General features: G+C 44.6%; 1 protein-coding gene across 3 annotated transcripts in view; it reads left to right on the plus strand.

Moving 5' to 3' along the window:
• Nucleotides 1-21,343, plus strand: part of SLC16A9 (solute carrier family 16 member 9) — an 83,282-nt gene that overhangs the window by 26,237 nt on the left and 35,702 nt on the right. The window contains exon 2 of one of the 3 annotated variants that reach the window (XM_056529898.1): nucleotides 6,398-6,625. The exons of 1 other annotated variant lie outside the window; for it this stretch is intronic. The gene's annotated coding sequence lies outside the window, so the exon portion shown is untranslated. Of the gene's footprint in view, nucleotides 1-6,277; nucleotides 6,626-21,343 lie in introns of those variants that run through there. One more of the 3 variants, XM_056529900.1, reaches the window with a different exon arrangement.

Genomic DNA, 21,343 nt, shown 5'->3' on the forward strand with positions numbered 1-21,343 from the left:
GTGACTGCTGAGAGTTGTAGTTTTGCAACAGCTGAAGGCACACTGAGTTAAGTAGTAAACCAGTGTGTCTCCAGCTGTTGCATAACTACAATCCCCAGCATCCCCAGCCAAAGTAGTATGCCTCCAGCTGTTGCATAACTACAACACCCAGCATGCCCTTCCGCTGTCCGTACATGCTGGGGGTTGTAGCTTTTGCAACAGCTGAAGGCACACTGGTTACAAAACACTGAGTTTGTTACCAAACTCGGTGTTTCACAACCAGTGTGCCTCCAGCTGTTGCAAAACCAACTCCCAGCATGCACTGATAGACCGTACATGCTGGGAGTTGTAGTTTTGCAACAGCTGGATGTTCCCCCCCCAATGTGAACGTACAGGGTACACTCACATGGGCGGAGGATTACAGTTAGTATCCGGCTGCAAGTTTGAGGTACGGCAAAATTTCTGCCGCAGCTCAAACTGCCAGCGAGAAACTACTGTGAACCCCCCGCCCGTGCGACTGTACCCTAAAAACACTACACTAACACACAATAAAATAAAAAGTAAAAAACACTACATATACACATACCCCTACACAGCCCCCCTCCCCTCCCCAATAAAAATGAAAAACGTCTGGTACGCCACTGTTTCCAGAACGGAGCCTCCAGCGGTTGCAAAACTACAACTCCCAGCATGCACTGATAGACCGTACATGCTGGGAGTTGTAGTTTTGCAACAGCTGGATGTTCCCCCCCCCCCAATGTGAACGTACAGGGTACACTCACATGGGCGGAGGATTACAGTAAGTATCCGGCTGCAAGTTTGAGCTGCGTCAAATTTTCTGCCGTAGCTCAAACTGCCAGCGAGAAACTACTGTGAACCCCCCGCCCGTGCGACTGTACCCTAAAAACACTACACTACACTACCACAAAATAAAATAAAAAGTAAAAAACACTACATATACACATACCCCTATACAACCCCCCTCCCCAATAAAAATGAAAAACGTCTGGTACGCCACTGTTTCCAAAACGGAGCCTCCAGCTGTTGCAAAACAACTACTCCCAGTATTGCCAGATAGCCATTGACTGTCCAGGCATGCTGGGAGTTTTACAACAGCTGGAGGCACCCTGTTTGGGAATCACTGGCGTAGAATACCCCTATGTCCACCCCTATGCAAGTCCCTAATTTAGGCCTCAAATGCGCATGGCGCTCTCACTTTGGAGCCCTGTCGTATTTCAAGGCAACAGTTTAGGGCCACATATGGGGTATCGCCGTACTCGGGAGAAATTGGGCTTCAAATTTTGGGGGGTATTTTCTGCTATTACCCTTTTAAAAAATGTAAAATTTTTGGGAAAACAAGCATTTTAGGTAAAAAAAATATATATTTTTTTACATATGCAAAAGTCGTGAAACACCTGTAGGGTATTAAGGTTCAAATTACCCCTTGTTACGTTCCCCGAGGGGTCTAGTTTCCAAAATAGTATGCCATGTGTTTTTTTTTTGCTGTCCTGGCACCATAGGGGCTTCCTAAATGCGGCATGCCCCCAGAGCAAAATTCGCTTTCAAAAAGCCAAATGTGACTCCTTCTCTTCTGAGACCTGTAGTGCGCCAGCAGAGCACTTTTCACACCCATATGGGGTGTTTTCTGAATCGGGAGAAATTGGGCTTCAAATTTTGGGGGGTATTTTCTGCTATTACCCTTTTTAAAATTGTAAAAATTTTGGGAAACCAAGCATTTTAGGTAAAAAAAAAATATATTTTTTTTACATATGCAAAAGTCGTGAAATACCTGTAGGGTATTAAGGTTCACTTTACCCCTTGTTACGTTCCCTGAGGGGTCTAGTTTCCAAAATGGTATGCCATGTTTTTTTTTTTGCTGTCCTGGCACCAAAGGGGCTTCCTAAATGCGGCATGCCCCCCAAAAACCATTTGTCGCTCCTTCCCTTCTGAGCCCTCTACTGCGCCCGCCGAACAATTAACATAGACATATGAGGTATGTGCTTACTCGAGAGAAATTGGGTTTCAAATACAAGTAAAAAAATTTTCCTTTTTATCCCTTGCAAAAATTCAAAAATTGGGTCTACAAGAACATGCGAGTGTAAAAAATGAAGATTTTGAATTTTCTCCTTCACTTTGCTGCTATTCCTGTGAAACACCTAAAGGGTTAATACACTTACTGAAAGTTTTTTTGAATACTTTAGGGGGTGTAGTTTTTATAATGGGGTCTTTTATGGGGTATTTCTAATATGAAGACCCTTCAAATCCACTTCAAAACTGAACTGGTCCCTGAAAAATAGTGAGTTGTAAATTTTGTGAAAAATTTCAAAATTGCTACTGAACTTTGAAGCCCTATGGTGTCTTCCAAAAGTAAAAACTCATAAATTTTATGATGCAAACATAAAGTAGAAATATTGTATATGTGAACCCCAAAAAAATATATTTTGAATATCCATTTTCCTTACAAGCAGAGAGCTTCAAAGTTAGAAAAATGCAAAATTTTCATTTTTTTCATCAAATTTTGGGATTTTTCACCAAGAAAGGCTGCAAGTTACCATAAAATTTTACCACTAAGTTAAAGTAGAATATGTCACGAAAAAACAATCTCGGAATCAGAATGATAACTAAAAGCATTCCAGAGTTATTAATGTTTAAAGTGACAGTGGTCAGAATTGCAAAAAACGCTCCGGTCCTTAAGGTATAAAATGGCCTGGTCCTTAAGGGGTTAAAGGTAATTATTGGATATCATATGCAGCATAAAAAAAAAAAAACTCTCTGCTATTCCATTTAAAGACTGTCTGTTAACCAGCTCATAGACTGTTTGCAATTCCATTCAAGGACTAAAGATTACTTGACAATGGCCCATATTTATCAATCAGCCTGAAAATCCCCCAAGAACTCGTTACAAGAGCTCGTTAAGATGTGAAAGCTGAGCTGTGATTGGTTGCTGTGGGAAAAACCAGACAAGTAGGCTGATTGATAAATATGTTGAGATCTGAATTTTTGCCTTCCCCATATATTGAACAGTTTTTGCTATATCACCTGTTATTGCAACTGTGATCTTACTTCATAAAAGCCAGTAAAGAGTTAAAAGGGTTTGCCCATAAATGGAAAGCCAGGCCACATGATCATCTCTGGCCTGAGAGGGTTGGGTGTAAAAACACTTTTAAAACAAGCAAACCCTTTTAAAATGCAAGGAGACATTTGTTGCTTCCCTTACTTGTACATAAGTGGTAATTTTGTAAAGTCTGCACCTGCGCAATTCGGCAAAAAGTTGAAAAATGTTGCTGATCTATGCCGCGCTGGCCAAATGGGTGGGACTTACTTTAACACAATTTATGCCGGCTGGCAGGCATAAATTGTAGTTGAAATCTATACCAGCTCTGGGCTAGCATAGACTGTTAAGGCTGCTGTTCAGGATTTTTTTTTAAAGAGGTGTGAGCGTATACTCGCAGGGGTTTACTTAAAGGGGCACTCCAGAGGAAAATTTTTTTTGAATCAACTGGTGTCAAAAAGTTATACAGATTTTTCAATTACTTCTATTTAAATATCTTAAGCATTCCAGTACTTATGACCTGTTGTATGGACTAGAGGAAGTTGTGTAGTTCTTTCCAGTTTGCCCACAGTGTTCTCTGCTGTCAACTCTGTCCATGTCAGGAACTGACCGGAACTGGAGAGCTTTACTAGGGGGGTCAGCTCCTGCTCTGGACAGTTCCTGACAAAGGTGGCAGCAGAGAACACTGTGGGCAGACTGGAAAGAACTACACAACTTCTTCTGTAGTATACAGCAGCTGGCACCAGTTGATTTGAAAATATGTTATTTTTCCTCCGTAGTACCCCTTTAAGACCAGCATGAGAAATGCTTGTAAAGGTAAGTACATCACAGATTAAAAGATATATAGGTGGATGATAGATGCTCACCTTTTGCTAGAAACAACACTATCAAATAAAGAGAGATGTAGCAGATGTCCTGATCCCCTAATCTAGGGTGCCACTGACATAAGTGAAATGGATATGAGAGTACAGAGAGTCACCACATATGAATCTTCAACAAGCACATTCAAGATCTGTCTGACACAAACCTCCATACGAATTACAGTAGTATAAACTTATGCCAATACTTTTGTGGTCCATATGGAGGTTCGCGCTGGGAAGATGTCCTACTATGCTTGTTGAAAATCCATATCTTTTTTACTTTTAAAATACTTCTAGGTGTAACGCTCTGCGCCACGGTCGCTGTCCGTCACCTCGCTCCGCTGCCTCTGTGTCTCAGCTCCGGCACGCGCGTCCCCGTCTCCTAGGGCGTGCGCGCGCCGGAGATCTGAAATTTGCACCTGACACCACATTATAAGTCCCTGCACCTCCCACACTTCCCTGCCGGATCTTCAGTGCCCCTAGCCTGAGATTACGTGACCCTTATAGCCTGTTTGCCTTACCCGTGTTTCCAGACCTTCCGCTACGCTATTAGACTCTGCACCTTTGCCGTCTGCCTTAACCTTCTGCTATGCTTGACTATGCTACTGCCTTATCCTTCGGTACCTCGCCTTGGCCAGCTAACTGTGTGGTCGAGCCGTGTCGGGGGTAGCGACCTGGGTGTTGCCTGCCACTGCAAGCCTTCTAGGTGTAACGCTCTGCGCCACGGCCGCTGTCCGTCACCTCGCTCCGCTGCCTCTGTGTCTCAGCTCCGGCACGAGCGTCCCCGTCTCCTAGGGCGTGCGCGCGCCGGAGATCTGAAATTTGCACCTGACACCACATTATAAGTCCCTGCACCTCCCACACTTCCCTGCCGGATCTTCAGTGCCCCTAGCCTGAGATTACATGACCCTTATAGCCTGTTTGCCTTACCCGTGTTTCCAGACCTTCCGCTACGCTATTAGACTCTGCACCTTTGCCGTCTGCCTTGACCTTCTGCTACGCTTGACTATGCTACTGCCTTATCCTTCGGTACCTCGCCTTGGCCAGCTAACTGTGTAGTCGAACCGTGTCGGGGGTAGCGACCTGGGTGTTGCCCGCCACCGCAAGCCCATCCTGCCTTGCGGCGGGCTCTGGTGAAGACCAGCGGCACCTTAGATTCCACTCCCCGATACGGTCCGAGTCACCAGCCACACAGGTTAGAGGATCCATATCCAGCTCCATTACAATAGGACTCCCTAATAACAAAACATTTCTCATAATTTTTTATTTAAACAATTCAAATTCAGGTTTTTACAGCTTTTTTTTTATTCTCTTTTGGTGCTACTTTATTTATTTATTTGTTTTTTATTTTGGAGTACTTTCAATGTCTTATTTTTCTAGCATTTCTCAAGCTCCTAAAACACAAGAACATAAAACACCAGGAAAAACGTAATTTCAAAAATGCTTCAGATCACCACAAAACAAAATCATTGTATGTAGACTTTTCAATATTTCACCATGGACTAAACAATAAATAAATAAATTAATTACCGTATTTATCGGGGTATACCACGCACCGGCCTATAACACGCACCCTCATTTTACCAAGGATATTTGGGTAAAAAAAGTTTTTTACCCAAATATCCATGGTAAAATGAGGGTGCGTGTGTGCGCGTGTATACCCCGATATACCCCCAGGAAAGGCAGGGGGAGAGAGGCCGTCGCTGCCCGCTTCTCTCCCCCTGCCTTTCCTGGGGTCTAGAGCGCTGCTGTCGGCCCTTCTCACCCCATGAGGGTGAGCCAGGGGGAGAGAAGGGGCAGCGGCACCCATTGCCGGCGCCGCTGCCCCGTTGCCTCCCCCCATCCCCGGAACCGATAGTCAGGGGGACAGAACGGGCAGCGGCGCCGATAACCAGGGGGTGAGAAGGGCCGACAGCAGCGCTCTAGACCCCAGGAAAGGCAGGGGGAGAGAAGCGGGCAGCGACGGCCTCTCTCCCCCTGCCTTTCCTGGGGGTGCATCTGCGTATAACACGCACACAGACTTTAGGCTAACAATTTTAGCCTAAAAAGTGCGTGTTATACGCCGATAAATACGGTAATTAATTAATAAATGCAGTGACTGATCCCATTGAAAATGTCAGAAAAACTAAACAAAATACTTGATTGGAGTGAGTGTGATAAATATATTTTTTTGCATTGCATTTTTTTTTTACTTTTAACTCATTTGCATTAAAAACCGATTAAATCCCATCCACGTGCACGTAAATCCAGACATTATTGTTGATCGCATCTAATGATAATGTGAATTCTTTCTGGGAAATAACATGGACTCGGTGTGACTAAGAGGCAGGAGAGAGGTGAAGCAGGAAGCTGCACAGCTGCCAGCTCTTCGTCACTTGCACGTCTCTCGACAAGGTACCATCTAGTGATCTGTGTGCCAGCAGCTGTGCATGATCCCAGGTTGTCCTTACATTCTGCTGCACCCCCCTCCCTTCTTTCCTGTTTCATTATCTCCAACACTCTGCAGTTATGGAAACCGGTTCAGACTGGACTAATGTCAGCCAGGGAAAGGAGGTGAAGCTGGGTGGAGAAGAAGCAAGAGGAGGAGGAGAGCACCAATATAATGGAGACACAAACAAAAATATTCCTCCTCACTTCCAGCAGTGATTCCTCTGCCTTACTCCTTTATTTACTTGGGCTCCAGCCTGGTACTGAAGATGCAATAAGGTCTCCGGTCATAGCAGCCAGTATACAGGTAACGCAGAATGATCTGCACGTGCTTTATTTATCTTGGCTTACTATCCTCTAGGTAAACCCTTGCCTCTGGATATTTCCAGTTTACTCTGAGTGATTATATTAATATAAACTTGAATTTTTCCTTCTCCGGTCTCTGTCAGGCAGGTATGAGCAATCCTCCCGATGATACAGCTCATCCCAAAACGATCGGGATTCTACAACCTGAACTACATGAGCTGGACTAGATATTCCATTTCATCCTTTGTTTTGTATTACAGTTTATTTTATCAATATTATTTAATATAATATATTAATGTAAGCCCTCGCAAGCAGAGTCTTAACTCCTCCTGAATATTGAATATTTAGTGTGTAATATTGTAATGTTGGATACTTGTCTTTTATTGTATCCCCAAAATTGTAAAGTGCTGTGGAATCTGTTGGCACTATATAAATAAATATTACTATCATTACTATAAAATAATAATATAATTCATATAATAATTAATAATATAACACGGTTATAATAATTTAATAAATTACAATAATAATAATGATAATAATAATTCATATTTCCATTATTATCAAACTGTATATATGGTAGGATGCTCATTAGACAGGACTATTGGCTTGGGTTCTCCTGAGTTTGATGCCAACCACATCAGCATCTTCGTAGAGTTTGTCTCTTCTCCTTGTGCTTGATGTTAGATTCCTAAGGTTTCCTCCCTCACTCTACTCACCAATGTTGCATGCTATTTTACGTGAGGTTTGCACTTAGGATTAGGCAGGTAACTCTTTTTTTCCATATTCCGTATTCACAAAAACACATAAATATGGGAGAAAAAGAATGCTAAAAATTCCAAATGAATAAAAAAACTAGAACAAAAGCTTTGTAAACTTTACATTGATCCATGTTGTGTGTGGTGTCATTGGGGGAAATTTATCATTGCTCATACCCTGTTTTTTGGTGGTGAATTTAGCTTTGGAATGGTTAGCTTTTTTGCAGTGGTTGGTGATTTATCGACTTCGACTTTTTAAAAATTGTTGCAAAATTTCAGCAAAAACTAATTTTTTGAGCAGTCTCATGGCATCCCAGACCACACTTAGAAACTTGTCTACATCTAAGCTACTTTGCTATTTATGAAGAATTTGCACCTTTATGCTAAATGTGGGGAAGTACATATGATGTACAACCAGACCAAGGGGGTAAAAAGAACTTGTTTTATAAAGACAATAATAAGTTCCCCCATTGTGTTTCTCCAACAATGGTAAATAAAACTTTTGCACACATTTGTTCACATATCAATGAGATCAATTTCCTAACAATTCTGTATTATGTACAATATACTTGTATAATTCCTATGGCTGGACTATACTTTGTATAGTGTTATTTTGGCTCATTTACACTATACAAATTCAAGGTGGAATCTGTGAAAAATGTCCAAGAAAATTTCCGACGGACTCTTTTGCAACGGAACTTCTGTTGAAGATTCTAATTTCAGCAAAATGCCGCCATCTGGTAGTAAAAGCCCATAAGTCAATTTTAACTTTGGTTTTTAGAACTTATTTCAGCAGATAATTCTATGGAACATAATAATAATAATAATTATTATTTCTGCTCTATTTACCATGGAGCAAAAAAAGATGCAGAGGAACTCTGCAAGGACATTTTCCTCACCAAATTTCATAATGTGAACATACTCTATCACTCTCAGGCTCCAATGAGTGCACAAGTGCCTATGTGACAGAATTAAAGGAAACCTGTTACATTGAACAAGAAGTCTGATCTGCCAGCATTAGTTTACAACAATTGCTATATATTTCCATAGAAAGAAAGAAAACCGGAGCACATACCAGATGTGTTGAAAAGCCATATATTCTTTATTGCATAGCTTCTTTATTGCATAGCTTCAAATTCGGGGTAAGCGGTAGAGGGAGAGGGAGGGTGGCCCCGCAGTGGGGAGGGGAACGTCAGGCAACGGTCCGTGTCACGCTGGAATGCACTTCGTCAGGCCCCAGGGGCCTGACGAAGCGCATTCCAGCGTGACACAGACCGTTGCCTGACGTTCCCCTCCCTGCTGCGGGGCCACCCTCCCTCTACCGCTTACCCCGAAATTGAAGAACTTATTTCTGCAGATAATTCTATGGAACATAATAATAATTATTATTATTTCTGCTCTATTTACCATGGAGCAAAAAAGATGCAGAGGAACTCTGCAAGGAAATTTTCCTCACCAAATTTCATAATGTGAACATACTCTATCACTCTCAGGCTCCAATGAGTGCACAAATGCCTATGTGACAGGATTAAAGGAAACCTGTTGCGTTGAACAAGAAGTCTGATCTGCCAGCATTAGTTTACAACAATTGCTATATATTTCCATAGAAAGAAAGAAAACTGGAGCACATACCAGATGTGTTGAAAAGCCGTAGATTCTTTATTGCATAGCTTTAAATTCGGGGTAAGCGGTAGAGGGAGAGGGAGGGTGGCCCCGCAGCGGGGAAGGAAACGTCAGGCAACGGTCCGTGTCACGCTGGAATGCGCTTCGTCAGGCCCCAGGGGCCTGACGAAGCGCATTCCAGCGTGACATGGACCGTTGCCTGACGTTCCCCTCCCTGCTGCGGGGCCACCCTCCCTCTACCGCTTACCCCGAAATTGAAGAACTTATTTCTGCAGATAATTCTATGGAACATAATAATAATTATTATTATTTCTGCTCTATTTACCATGGAGCAAAAAAGATGCAGAGGAACTCTGCAAGGAAATTTTCCTCACCAAATTTCATAATGTGAACATACTCTATCACTCTCAGGCTCCAATGAGTGCACAAATGCCTATGTGACAGGATTAAAGGAAACCTGTTGCGTTGAACAAGAAGTCTGATCTGCCAGCATTAGTTTACAACAATTGCTATATATTTCCATAGAAAGAAAGAAAACTGGAGCACATACCAGATGTGTTGAAAAGCCGTAGATTCTTTATTGCGTAGATTCTTTATTGCATAGCTTTAAATTCGGGGTAAGCGGTAGAGGGAGAGGGAGGGTGGCCCCGCAGCGGGGAAGGAAACGTCAGGCAACGGTCCGTGTCACGCTGGAATGCGCTTCGTCAGGCCCCAGGGGCCTGACGAAGCGCATTCCAGCGTGACATGGACCGTTGCCTGACGTTCCCCTCCCTGCTGCGGGGCCACCCTCCCTCTACCGCTTACCCCGAAATTGAAGAACTTATTTCTGCAGATAATTCTATGGAACATAATAATTATTATTATTATTTCTGCTCTATTTACCATGGAGCAAAAAAGATGCAGAGGAACTCTGCAAGGAAATTTTCCTCACCAAATTTCATAATGTGAACATACTCTATCACTCTCAGGCTCCAATGAGTGCACAAGTGCCTATGTGACAGGATTAAAGGAAACCTGTTACATTGAACAAGAAGTCTGATCTGCCAGCATTAGTTTACAACAATTGCTATATATTTCCATAGAAAGAAAGAAAACCGGAGCACATACCAGATGTGTTGAAAAGCCATAGATTCTTTATTGCGTAGCTTCTTTATTGCATAGCTTTAAATTCGGGGTAAGCGGTAGAGGGAGAGGGAGGGTGGCCCCGCAGCGGGGAGGGGAACGTCAGGCAACGGTCCGTGTCACGCTGGAATGCGCTTCGTCAGGCCCCAGGGGCCTGACGAAGCGCATTCCAGCGTGACACGGACCGTTGCCTGACGTTCCCCTCCCCGCTGCGGGGCCACCCTCCCTCTACCGCTTACCCCGAAATTGAAGCTATGCAATAAATAATCTACGGCTTTTCAACACATCTGGTATGTGCTACGGTTTTCTTTCTTTCTATGGAAGTATAGAATTGCTGAATCACTCCATTTTCCTGACACGTGAAGCACTACTAGTGATAGCCAACAGGAGTGATTTGTCTGAAGGTGAATGATACAGCTGATGTCATCAAGAGATCCATCTGTGTGAGCGGTGCTGAATAGAACTTGTTTGCTAATAAATTGCTATATATTGTTATAGAAAAAGGTAGTAGGACTTTGTAGTTTTTTGGGAGTCTAGTGAGCAGTCCTAATGAGTGATTGACAGTTTACACTGTGTGCACACAATTATGCAGGGAAGGATATTAACAATTGAGTTGGACAACCCACTGGACTTCTAAGCCCAGAAAGAGCAGGAATTTCAATCAATAGGTTACAAGTTATGGTTAATTTTTACACAAAACTATAAATCAGGCTTCTCTAGAAAATGCTGATGTTAGAATAAACTTAACTTTCATGTTGACAGATTTTCTTTAAAGCAGCACTTACCAAATAGGGTTATTCATGGTATAACTAAATATTATACAACTTTCCAACATACTTTCTGTATCAATTTCTCTGCTTAAATCATTCTGCATAAATCCTAAGTAAATATTTCCAGGATACACAACTCTGTGCTGTTCATGTGACAAAGAGGTACAGGCTCAGTGCAAGGCATAACTATAATAACTGTACATAACCTGTAATGTGTTGTGTAGCAGTGATTCCTCCCCCCCAAAAAATATACATCCCCTGTTACTTAGCTACACTCCTGTACTAGCTCTTACCTGTGCTGAACCTGGACAGCACTAAGGCTGGGTTCACATATGTCCGGCATCTGGCATAGGTGAACTCAGCCTAGATCTAGAAGCAACTGATGCCACAACTGATGACAAGTTGTCATCAGTTGTATGGCATCCGGCGTCCATTGTTTCTGGGTGCCATTGTCTGTTGCCCTCCGGCGTGTCCAACCATCCGGCGTCAAAATTGATACGCTGGATGATTGAGAACTATCCCATTCAAACTAGCATCAGTTTCCCTCCAGTGCCCGCCAGAGGGAAACTATGCCGGACGCCTGTTATATGTGAACCCAGCCTAACCCCCTCTCAATAATAGAACTAATAGGGTATATAAGAAATATTTACATATATACTGTATGTGTTAACATGCATAAGATAACTTTCTAAACATAATACTGTATATACACTAGTCATAGAGGGACCAAATAACTATTATACAAGGACCAAATGTCACCATACATATTACTATTATACTGTAACTGAAAAAATCCAGTATACACGACCGGAATTACCAATACCCTATAGAAAAGACACATAATACCGTCACACCATGATCACCACCATTACACCAAATAGTGACTGAATAATGCCACTATGTTGTTATTGAATAAAATCCACTACGTACAGACCAATATTCCCCCATACAATGATCCTATAGTGGTAGGAACCAGCACTTCTCAGGCCCTGCACACTATATAAGTGATCACAAACACCTGCATCCAGTGACTGACAGAAGACATCTTCTCTGATCAGAGTTGTTCACAGTTTCTTTTCGTTTCCATTCAGTTCAGTCATTATGAAGGCTTCTCCAGCCATGACTCCTCCCTATAGAATTTGAGGGACAAACATTTTAGGCTTTTTTGTGTCCTATATAGTAGTTACTTTCCTCTTTGCTGCCATACAGTATTAGGACACATCTGTGCCCTCAAATAATAGTTAGCCCCCTCTGTGCCCCATATAGTACTTATCTATCAGTGAGCTTTGGAGTGTGGGAGGAAACCGGAGTACCCGGATACGTAGCAAACAGCTATACAAACTTGGTGGGATTTGAATCTATGATCAGTACTTACCACTGAGCCAATATGCCTTCTCTCTGCCCCTATACAGTATTATGTCACTTATGTGCCCCCATATACAGTGGGGCAAAAAAGGTATTTAGTCCGCCACCAATTGTGCAAGTGTTACGCTGAGCGCTCCGGGTCCCTGCTCCTCCCCGAAGCGCTCGCGGTGTTTCTCCCCCTGCAGCGCCCCGGTCAGACCCGCTGACCGGGAGCGCTGCACTGACATTGCTGACGGGGATGCGATTCGCATAGCGGGACGCGCCCGCTCGCGAATCGCATCCCAAGTCACTTACCCGTCCCTGTCCCCTGCTGTCATGTGCTGGCGCGCGCGGCTCCGCTCTCTAGGGAGCGCGCGCGCCAGCTCTCTGAGACTTAAAGGGCCAGTGCACCAATGAATGGTGCCTGGCCCAATTAGCTTAATTGGCTTCCACCTGCTCCCTGGCTATATCTGATCACTGCCCCTGCACTCCCCTGCCGGATCTTGTTGCCTTAGTGCCTAGTGAAAGCGTTACTGTGTTTGTCCTTACTGTGTACTTGACCTCCTGCTATTGCCTTATTGACTACGATTCTTGCTGCCTGCCCCGACCTTCTGCTACGTCCGACCTTGCTCTTGTCTACTCCCTTGTACCGCGCCTATCTTCAGCAGTCAGAGAGGTTGAGCCGTTGCTAGTGGATACGACCTGGTTGCTACCGCCGCTGCAAGACCATCCCGCTTTGCGGCGGGCTCTGGTGAAAACCAGTAGCAGCTTAGAACCGGTCCACTAGCACGGTCCACGCCTATCCCTCTCTGGCACAGAGGATCCACATCCAGCCTGCCGAATCGTGACAGTAGATCCGGCCATGGATCCTGCTGAGGTTCCCCTGCCAGTTGCCTCTGACCTCACTACGCTGGTCGCCCAGCAAGCTCGACAGATCGCCCAACAAGAGCACCAGCTGTCGTACTTGACCACCATGACACAGCAACTCCAGTCGCAGCTACAGCAGCTTCAGTCACAATTTCAGTCACAGCTACAGCAGCAACAACCATCTCCTCCGCCGGCTCCTGCACCTCTTCCGCAGCGAGTGGCCGCTCCTAGCCTCCGCTTGTCCCTGCCGGACAAATTTGATGGGGACTCTAGACTCTGCCGAGGTTTCCTGTCACAATGTTCCCTACATTTGGAGATGTTGTCGGACCAATTTCCTACTGAACGGTCGAAGGTGGCTTTCGTGGTTAGTCTCCTGTCTGGAAAGGCTTTGGCTTGGGCCACACCGCTCTGGGACTCCGATGACCCTGTCACCGCCACTGTACACTCCTTCTTCTCTGAGGTTCGCAGTGTCTTCGAGGAACCAGCCCGAGCTTCTTCTGCCGAGACTGCCCTGCTGAACCTGGTCCAGGGTAATTCTTCAGTAGGCGAGTACGCCATCCGATTTCGTACTCTCGCTTCCGAATTATCTTGGAACAACGAGGCTCTCTGCGCGACCTTTAAAAAAGGCCTATCCAGTAACATCAAAGATGTGCTGGCCGCACAAGAGATTCCTGCCAGTCTGCATGAACTTATCCATTTGGCCACCCGCATTGACATGCGTTTTTCGGAAAGACACCAGGAAATCCGCCAGGAAAAAGACCTTAATCCCTGGGCACCTCTCTCACGGTATCCCTTGGAGTCTACCCCTGTGCCTCCCGCCGAGGAGCCTATGCAAGTAGATCGGTCTCGCCTGACTATTGAAGAGAGGTCTCGCCGTAGGGATAGGAATCTATGTCTTTACTGCGCTAGTGCCGAACATTTCTTGGTGGATTGCCCGATTCGTCCTCCTCGTCTGGAAAATGCTCGCACGCAGCCTGCTCATGTGGGCCTGGCGTCTCTGGGTACGGAGTCTGCTTCTCCATGTCTCACTGTGCCCGTACGGATTTCTCCTTCTGCCGACTCCTCCTTCTCTGCCGTGGCCGTCTTGGACTCTGGTTCCTCTGGAAATTTTATTCTGGCCTCTTTGCTTGATAGGTACTGCATCCCGGTGATCCGTCTCATCAAGCCGCTCTACATTGCTTCAGTCAACGGAGTCAAGTTGAACTGCACTGTGCGTTTTCGCACAGTGCCTCTGCTTATGAGCATTGGACCACATCTCGAAAAGATTGAATTCTTGGTTCTGCCCGGCTGCACATCTGAAGTCCTTCTCGGTCTGCCATGGCTCCAGCACCATTCTCCCACCCTTGACTGGACCACCGGGGAGATCGAGAATTGGGGTCCTGCTTGCCGCAAGAAATGCCTCACGCCTGCTCCCGGCCCCGTCCGTCGGGCCTCCGTGTCACCCTCCTGTGCCTGGTCTCCCCAAGGCCTATCTGGACTGTGCCAAGCCTCACCCTCTGCCCTCCCTCCCCATTCCCACTCCTTCTGACCGGTCTGCCCAGGACTTCACTGTCCCCCTGAAGGAGACTCTACAATCACTCCCAATGTCCTCGTCCCAGGTGGAGCGACATCCCGACAAAAAGAGGGGGAGACCTAAGGGGGGGGGGTACTGTTACGCTGAGCGCTCCGGGTCCCTGCTCCTCCCCGAAGCGCTCGCGGTGTTTCTCCCCCTGCAGCGCCCCGGTCAGACCCGCTGACCGGGAGCGCTGCACTGACATTGCTGACGGGGATGCGATTCGCATAGCGGGACGCGCCCGCTCGCGAATCGCATCCCAAGTCACTTACCCGTCCCGGTCCCCTGCTGTCATGTGCTGGCGCGCGCGGCTCCGCTCTCTAGGGCGCGCGCGCGCCAGCTCTCTGAGACTTAAAGGGCCAGTGCACCAATGAATGGTGCCTGGCCCAATTAGCTTAATTGGCTTCCACCTGCTCCCTGGCTATATCTGATCACTGCCCCTGCACTCCCCTGCCAGATCTTGTTGCCTTAGTGCCTAGTGAAAGCGTTACTGTGTTTGTCCTTACTGTGTACTTGACCTCCTGCTATTGCCTTATTGACTACGATTCTTGCTGCATGCCCCGACCTTCTGCTACGTCCGACCTTGCTCTTGTCTACTCCCTTGTACCGCGCCTATCTTCAGCAGTCAGAGAGGTTGAGCCGTTGCTAGTGGATACGACCTGGTTGCTACCGCCGCTGCAAGACCATCCCGCTTTGCGGCGGGCTCTGGTGAAAACCAGTAGCAGCTTAGAACCGGTCCACTAGCACGGTCCACGCCTATCCCTCTCTGGCACAGAGGATCCACATCCAGCCTGCCGAATCGTGACAGCAAGTTCTCCCTCTTAAAAAGATGAGAGAGGCCTGTAATTTTCATCATAGGTATACCTCAACTATGAGAGACATAATAAGAAAAAAATCCATAAAATCACATTGTCTGATTTTTACAGAATCTATTTGCAAATTATGGTGGAAAATAAGTATTTGGTCACCTACAAACAAGCAAGATTTCTGGCTCTCACAGACCTGTAGCTTCTCTAAGAGACTCCACTGTCCTCCACTCATTACCTTTATTTATGGCACCTGTTGGAACTTGTTATCAGTATAAAAGACACCTGTCCACAACCTCAAACAGTCACACTCCAAACTTCACTATGGCCAAGACCAAAGAGCTGTCGAAGGACATTAGAAACAAAATTGTCAAAATGATCACAAGAACGGTGAGCAAAAATCCCAGACCCACACGGAGGGACCTAGTGAATGACCTGCATAGAGCTGAGACCAAAGTAAGAAAGGCTACCATCAATAACACACTACGCCGCCAGGGGCTCAAATCATGCAGTGCCAGACGTGTCCCCCTGCTTAAGCCAGTACATGTCATATGGTCAGAGGTCAGACCAAAGAATAACTTTTTGGTAAAAACTCAACTCATCGTGTTTGTAGGAGAAATAATGCTGAGTTGCATCCAAAAAATACCATACCTACTCTGAATCATGGGGGTGGAAACATCATACTTTGAGGCTGTTTTTCTGCTAAGGGACAGGACGACTGATCCGTGTAAAGGAAAGCATGAAAGGGGCCATGTATCATGAGATTTTGAGTGAAAGCCTCCTCCCATCAGCAAGGGCACTGAAGATGATTCATGGCTGGGTCTTTCAGCATGTCAATGATCCCAAACACACCACCCGGGCCACAAAGGAGTGGCTTTGTAAGAAGCGTTTCAAGGTCCTGGAGTGGCCTAGCCAGTCTCCAGATCTCAACCCCATGGAAAACCTTTGGAGGGAGTTGAAAGTCTGTGTTGCCCAGCGACAGCCCCAAAACATCACAGCTCTAGAGGAGATCTGCGTGGAGGAATGGGCCAAAATACCACCAACAGTGTGTGAAAACCTTGTGAAGACTTACAGAAAACGTTTAACCTCTGTTATTGCCAACAAAGGGTATATAACAACATAACAATATAAAGTATTGAGATGAACTTTTGTTATTGACAAAAATACTTATTTTCCATCATAATTTGCAAATAATTTCTTTAAAAGTAAGACAATGTGATTTTAGGTATACCTATCATGAAATTTACAGGCCTCTCTCTCATCTTTTTAAGTGGGAAAACTTGCACAATTGGTGGCTGTCTAAATACTTTTTTGCCCCACTGTAGTAGTTAGGCCCCTCTATGCCCCATATATTATTAGGTCACCTCTGTGCTCCCATATAGTAGTTAGGACCCCTGTCCCCTACATAGTATAAGGTCACCCTGTGCCTCTACATAGTAAATAAGCCCCTCTGTGCATCTAAGGCACAAAAATTTGATTTTACGCCTCAGATGGATGATATTCAGTCATTGCTGACACATACAAAATCAGCATCTCTAACAAAAGACCTATTTCTGAAATGTTCAACTTAAGTAACTCTGGACCAAGTGGCATTTCAGAAAGTGAAAAGCTAGAATTCTTATAACCTGAAATGCTGGCCTCAAACTGGGTTCTGTTTTCCAAGCACAGATTCTAACCTGTGCCCTAGAGAAGCCTGTGTGGACATTAAAAACTAGTTTTCCTATGTATGTACTAGTTTCCTATGTATGCTGTAAATAACCAACATGTATGTTAGCTTTCTCAGGTTAATTTTAGTTTAAAGGGGGTACTCCGCCCTTAGACATCTTATCCCCTATCCAAAGGGACCCCCGCGATCTCCCTGCTGCACCCGACATTCGTTTAGAGTGTCGGGTGCAGCTCCGGAGGCTCGTGATGTCACGGCCATGACCCCACAATGCAAGTCTATGGGAGGGGGCGTGACAGACGTCACGCCCCCTCCCATAGACTGGCATTGAGGGGGCATGGCTGTGACATCATGAGCCTCCGCCCTGCAACACCAGTTATCTGGCATGGATCGAAGTTCGCTCCGTGCACCAGATGTCTGGGGTGCCGCAGCCGAGATCACGGGGGTCCCCAGCGGCGGTCAGACATCTTATCCTTGGATAGGGGATAAGATGTCTATGGGCAGAGTACCCATTTAAGAGACTGCACAGGGGGAAGGTGCTCTATTGCAAAGGAGCTTATCATTTTTTATAGCAACAGCATTTCTGCCATGTATGTATAAACTACTTATATACCACACATGGAAACCAGTTTGTCATCCTGTGTTTCCTCCTATGTTCTCTTTCCTGGTTTATTGTTATCCCTTCCATGCAATTTGCATCTCATTGTAATTTATAGAGCATGATACGTAGCAAACAGCCAGTCATCTTACATCTCACTCAGCTATAAATACAGAGAAATGTAACTGCAGGGAAGATTGCATCATTGCTACCTCCAGCTCCCGGATCCCAATGTCATGTGTCAGATATAGCACTGGTGTATCCTTATGTGGCAGTGCGGCCCTTGCAACAGCTACTTCTGCAACCTTGATGTTTGTAACAGACTTACTGAAACATCTTCATTGCCTGGTGACAGATTATATCAGACAAATCAGGAAGAAGTAATATAATTTACTAATATGTACCGATGTGGCAGTGGGTGGTCCTACTTATTGATTGACAGCCTTCCCTGAATGCTGAAATAGAGATAGCTGTCAATCACTGATTAGGATCGCCCACTGAACTCCTAATGAGTTGAGATGTAAATGAATAAATTACTAGTTCCCTTGAATCTTTTTTTCACAAAACTACAGTATATATCAGTCTGCTCAGCTCTTCATGCTACACAAGAGTGTTGTGTAGGTTTCTTTGTGGGTTTTAATTCCCTACAATTTATTTTCCATGGTATTTACTAAGGTTTCCCTACATTTTGCACTTTCCCTACATTTTGCTTTTTTTACACATGCTCTGATCTGTAGGGTTTTCCTCAGCTCAAATCCACCACATTTTATATGGAAACCTTAGCAATTATGTTGGGTTTTTGTGAAAATGTTGGGAACACGCCCCTTTTTGGAGACCACACCTCCTTTCCCCAGCGGTCACACCCCTTTTTCGGGTTTTCTAAGCAAAATGGAGAGTTAATCAGGGTTTTTCAACTCTGGCGCAAATTCTGGCACAGACAGAATTTCTGGCACAATGCGACAGAATCTGGCGCACAACCTGACAAAACATGTAGGGTTTGCAATAGTAAATGAGTGCAAATGTCTGTAGTTTAGACGGCATATTCCTGTGACACCTTCCCTTTCAAGTGAACCTTGCATTTTCTCCCTTTTTTTTTAAATTTTGTATTAAAATCTAAATAGATCTAAAATTCTGGGCTGGTAAATTAATCAATACATTTGTTATTTATATTACTATACATTTTATAGGGGTCTCATCTATTTATCACAGAACTCCAAATCCACTGCTTCCCATCAGACAGATATTTAAATTATTCAGTTCTTGCTGCCTGCAGCTATCACTGTCAATAGGCTTAAAGGTGTTCTCCCTTGTTTATACTGTTTTTTGTTATTATGTTTGTGTGTTATGTGTGTATAAGTATGTGTTTTTTTTATGTGTGTTGTGATTATGTATATATGTATTTTCTTACCTTTTGTGAAGATCCGGAAGCTGGCCCCTTTTTCTTCCAGCGGCTTGCTGTGTAACCTCGGCCTCCGCCATGTTGTGTTTGGTAAGTGGGATGTCGGGGGGTGTGTTCTTGCTTCTGTCCTTCCTATCTTCTGACATCCGAGGCAAATCTTTTCTTCCTGTTTCTTCCGTGGCTCAGCGACGAATCTGCGACCTCTTCCGGCACATGCGCAGGTATTTTTTTTTTTTACCAATAAAGTTTTTTTTTGTCTAATTGACAAACTGTCTGTGCTTGCGCGAAGCTACGCTATTAGCGTAGACCTAACGTACGCTACGCTGTTAGCGTAGCACTTGCGTACTCGCGCATGCGCAGACAGTTTGTTAATTAGGCAAAAAAACTTTATTGGTAAAAAAAAAACAAAAACTACCTGCGCATGCGCCGGAAGAGGCCGCAGATTCATCGCTGAGCCACGGAAGAAACAGGAAGAAAAGATTCGCCTCGGACGTCAGAAGATAGGAAGGACAGAAGCAAGAACACACCCCCGACATCCCACTTACCAAACACAACATGGCGGAGGCCAAAGTTACACAGCAAGCCGCTGGAAGAAAAAGGGGCCAGCTTCCGGATCTTCACAAAAGGTAAGAAAATACATATATACATAATCACAACACACATAAAAAAACACATACTTATACACACATAACACACAAACATAATAACAAAAAACAGTATAAACAAGGGAGAACCCCTTTAACGCTTTATATTTTAGATTACACAAGGTATAATTTCATTACACACAGCCATATAATAATATAAATATTAAAACACTTATAGTTATTTGCAGTGATTCCATGACCCCCCCACCCCCTTCAGTTCTTTACGTGTAAATGTGGCATTCCAATAAAAGCTATTGATTACACATTTCCCTAACATAATCACCTTTTAACTCCATGTCATGTTAGATTGAAAAATAATACATTTTGTAATCTATCTTTTTAATGGTCATAGCATTTTTTTTTTTTATATAGAAGTCCAAATCACCTGCATAAACATAAAGGTAAATGATAAAATTCTCACTGCATTCAGCCACCACTAGGGGGAGTTCAGCTGCATACTGCATACAGCTTTATAATTGAGAACGATGTATAAACAAATCCTAAGATTCTTCTGTTTGGGGACTGATAAAAGTCAAAATGTATTTTTGAACACCATATCCATGGATAGGATTTGGACTTTCAACAGCTATGACAATACTGTACATTAAGAACACAAACCAGAAAAGGGAAATATAGATTCTATTAAATCATTATTTATTAATTACTAGCTGAGTACCCGGCGTTGCCCAGTTTTTCCTTTCTAATCCTTGTGGGGGAGGAAAACAACAGTAGGAGGAAGTACTTGTCCTCATATCCCGACCTCATATCCCATCCTCACATACCGTCCTCATATCCCTACCTTATATCCCGACCTCATATCCCATTCTCATATCCTGTCCTCATATCCCGTCCTCATATCCCGACCTCATGGCCTGACCTCATGTCCCATTCTCATGTCTTGTTGTGGTGACCCACGGTGGTATGGTGGGACCACGGGTGTAGGGGTGTGAGTGATGGGATCAGATGGTATTAACCCCGGGGGCAAGATGTTGTTAACCCCTAGTGTTCATGACGCCAGTGGGGTTTTAGGGTTCCGTAACACCACACGCCCGGTTTCTCCACTATCCCATTTGCTAGTAGTGAAATTAGAGTCCACAACCAGTTATGGTCAAACGGAGGCTTTACTGAGTATAAGACAGATGAAATTATCTTCACAGCTAAGGCCAGATTTCCCAGAGAGGTGGCCAGGACCCGGAAGGACCTCGCAGCTTGCTGGACCAATATACTTGTAATTAACTTAACTTGAGATTGGACATGACTTGACTATATGCAGGACTTGACTAGTTTCAGTGACAGCAGATATAGACTTGAGACTTACTGGAATGACTGTAGCTTTTGGGGTCTTCCCGATGCTGATCACTTGCACTGAGATCTCTGGTGGTTGCTGTCTCAGTAAAGACTCGAAAAGAAGAGAGTGAATTGTAATGGCTGCCCCTTTATATAGTGGGGGGCTGGACTAAAGACTATTGGCCAAGCTGCGGGTCATAGGTTAAACTGATGCTCTCTGGGAGAACATGTGACAACAAATCATGTGACTGCATAACATAACATGTGACAGACTTACACAGGTCCC

Source organism: Hyla sarda, chromosome 7 (assembly GCF_029499605.1).
Source record: "Hyla sarda isolate aHylSar1 chromosome 7, aHylSar1.hap1, whole genome shotgun sequence".
Classification (NCBI taxonomy): Eukaryota; Metazoa; Chordata; class Amphibia; order Anura; family Hylidae; genus Hyla; species Hyla sarda.